The sequence below is a fragment of the Triticum aestivum genome, chromosome 2B (genome assembly GCF_018294505.1).
Source record: "Triticum aestivum cultivar Chinese Spring chromosome 2B, IWGSC CS RefSeq v2.1, whole genome shotgun sequence".
Taxonomy (NCBI): domain Eukaryota; kingdom Viridiplantae; phylum Streptophyta; class Magnoliopsida; order Poales; family Poaceae; genus Triticum; species Triticum aestivum.
Genome location: NC_057798.1, coordinates 314,706,025 through 314,708,975, shown reverse-complemented (window position 1 = coordinate 314,708,975; position 2,951 = coordinate 314,706,025).

Genomic DNA, 2,951 nt, shown 5'->3' with positions numbered 1-2,951 from the left:
AAGCCTAACTTTTCATCATTTCGGTTTTTATCGACACCGAGGCACCCTAAAAGCCATGCATTAGTCACAAGTACGCCGGGGCACTTGATCCTACTTAATTAACTACTAAGATACCCCGGCCTATGCATTAGTCACAAGTACCCCATATGTCCTATTTTTAGCAAAGTCATGCTAAAATTCACGGAAAATTTCAGCATGACCTTTGCTGAAAATAGGACATATGGAGTACCCGAATTTGCCGGAACGGAAGTTAATCGACATTCTGGCAAACTCAAGGGCCTCTCGGGGTACCTGCAAAATCATCACGACACGATGGTCGGAGACAAAACCCAGCAAACTAGCAAAATCATCACAAATTGTTTTCTGTTAAAGATGATCATCATCTTTACAAGTCTTTCTCAATGTGATCACAAGTAATTCAGAGGCATCACAAGTAATTCGGAGCATCACAAGGCATTAGTATTCAGTACATGAACAAGTTTTACAAACCCATATAAGAACAAGTGAATTCTAGTCCCATTGACACTCCTGGTTTTCTACAAACACCAAGTACTAGGGCACACAAAAGTTCTGAAATTTGTGTGCTTAACTGAATTAACTGAATTTTCAGTAACCGAATAAACTGAATTTTCAAAACTGCAAGAAGCCAATTAAAAAAAATCCAACAGCACTAGAACTGAGCTGATTGACAGTAGTTTTGTTCACTGTTATGAAGAGAAACTTCTTCTTGTAAGAAAGGACTTCGCCTGTGGTTTGGAATATTCAGAAATCAAGTTGAAATATAAAACCATATAGAGGTAGGTATGCTACAAGTCTACAACATATATACTAATTAATCAACTGCAATCAGGAGACAGTTTCTTCTTCTAAGTCCATCTCGCGGTTCGCTGAATTAAGAAAAATACATCAAAATTAGAGACTTTAGGCAAAATACATCAAAATCAGGAGACAGTTTCTTCTTCTAATTATCCAGTTTCTTAAGGCAAATGGATTGCTAGGTCAGTACCGGGACTACTATAGCATAGTCATGCTGAGCAAGAAGGTATTTGTGGAGAAGTTCATATGCCCTCACAAGGAAGCTGCACCACACCTCGCTGAAGACTATGCAACCGCTTGCAAAGGGGAAATGCCGTCTAATTTTGGAATAGCCTCAGTAAATTGGCCTAACTGGATGTTGGCTATCTTTTATAGTGTCTCTGTTACATGCCAGTTTGGTCATTGCTAACTCTTGATGTAACTGATATTTTGATTCCTGAACCCCCGATATGCTGTTGTGGTTAATCCTAAGAGAAGATTTTGAACAATGAGAAGTCCATGGATATGTTGTGTTTCTGACTTCCGTTGAGGATCATGGAAATTGGATATGTGAGTGGTCGGTGGACCAACTTTTCACTAAAAATAATAGAAGAGTCCTTTGTTTTCCACTAAAATTATCAGTGTCATCTGGTTTCATGGCAATATTTATCTAGCATGTTCCGTATTGATTTCATTGTATTTTCTGTTCCATCATATTTCAGTTAGTACTAAGGTTCTTTTTTTAGGGAACTCAGTTAGTACTCAGTTTACAGAAACGGTTCGATGTCTATCATATACAACCATTTTCCCTGTTATAAAAGACATGAAAGATCACAACAATATTGATCTAAAAAGAACAGAAAAAAAAAGATAAATAGTATGTATGTAGTGAAAAATATATATTTATTCATGAATTAGTAAAAGTTATACCTGGGTGATGAAGTGCCCACCAGTGTGGTGATTCTACCTTGCTTTCTCAGCCATGGGTGATGAAGTGCCTCTGTTCTGTTGTGTTTGCAGTGGTATGGAGATGAATGAATTGGTATTAGGTTCAAATATGATCGATGGATACTCTAACTGTCCCAGAAATATTGAGTTTACTTGATCAAAATTGGAGGTTAAGATAGCTTGAATTTTTCGCTGGGATTAGACTTATGTTTTATTCAAAAATTCCAGCTAACTCTCTCTCAAACAAAAGAAAAATGAATCTAATTATGCTGTTAATATAGAAGTAAGATGGAGCCATCCACTACTGTTAAACTAAATAGTGCTAAACTAGAAAGGATATTAGATAATAATGGAAAGTAAAGGAGCCCAAAACCTTCAGAGCACACACAACAGGAGAAAGAGTATTATAGCACTTGCTTTTCAGTCATTCCAATGAGCACGAATGCTATCAGCTGTCATAAGAAAAAAATGTTCTACATGTTGATTATGGTTTTGCATCAAGAAAATTACAAATTATTATAAGCACATATGGTAGGTTTCTGTGGTTCAAAGGTAATGTACTTGATCTAAAGAAAGGCACGACTATGAGAAACTGAAATCATTGTCACGTTGTAGCTTTAGAATTTGACTCAGGTTGAACCTTCCAGTACTACACGGACAAGAAGACCATAATAAAATCCCTATCATCGGACCAACTACTCCAGTTTTCACTCGAAATCTATGAAGCTGAAAACTTTCACTGCCCTGTTGTTGTCCCTTGTCCCATTATCTTACTTTTTTTCCAGGAAAGCTAGCTAAACGATTGACCGGTGTGAAGATTTCCGTGAGAAGCATTGTCACATGGCCATCTTGGTTAAGCCGCATGAATACATAGCTACAACAATCGATGGAATCCCTGCAAGCAGGGCAGTTTCGCTGTGCATAGCTAGCTAAGACCTCTCTCAGGAAAGTTTCAGTTGTTCTCACGCCTAATGTAGTGAGTGCAGCAAGCAAACTGGGTATCTAGTTTAGTTGGGGAGGAAGAAAACTAACCACGATAGACACCTAGAGCATCAAAGATGGAGAGAGCAGAGAGAGAGGGGGGATGATACCTTGACGAGCTCCCCTGATGGCGTGGGTAGTAGGGTCACAGCAGCGTCCCAGGAAGAGGCGCACGGCGGTCCGTGGTCGAGGCGGCGTCGGGGCGGGGTCGAGGCGGCGTCGGGGCG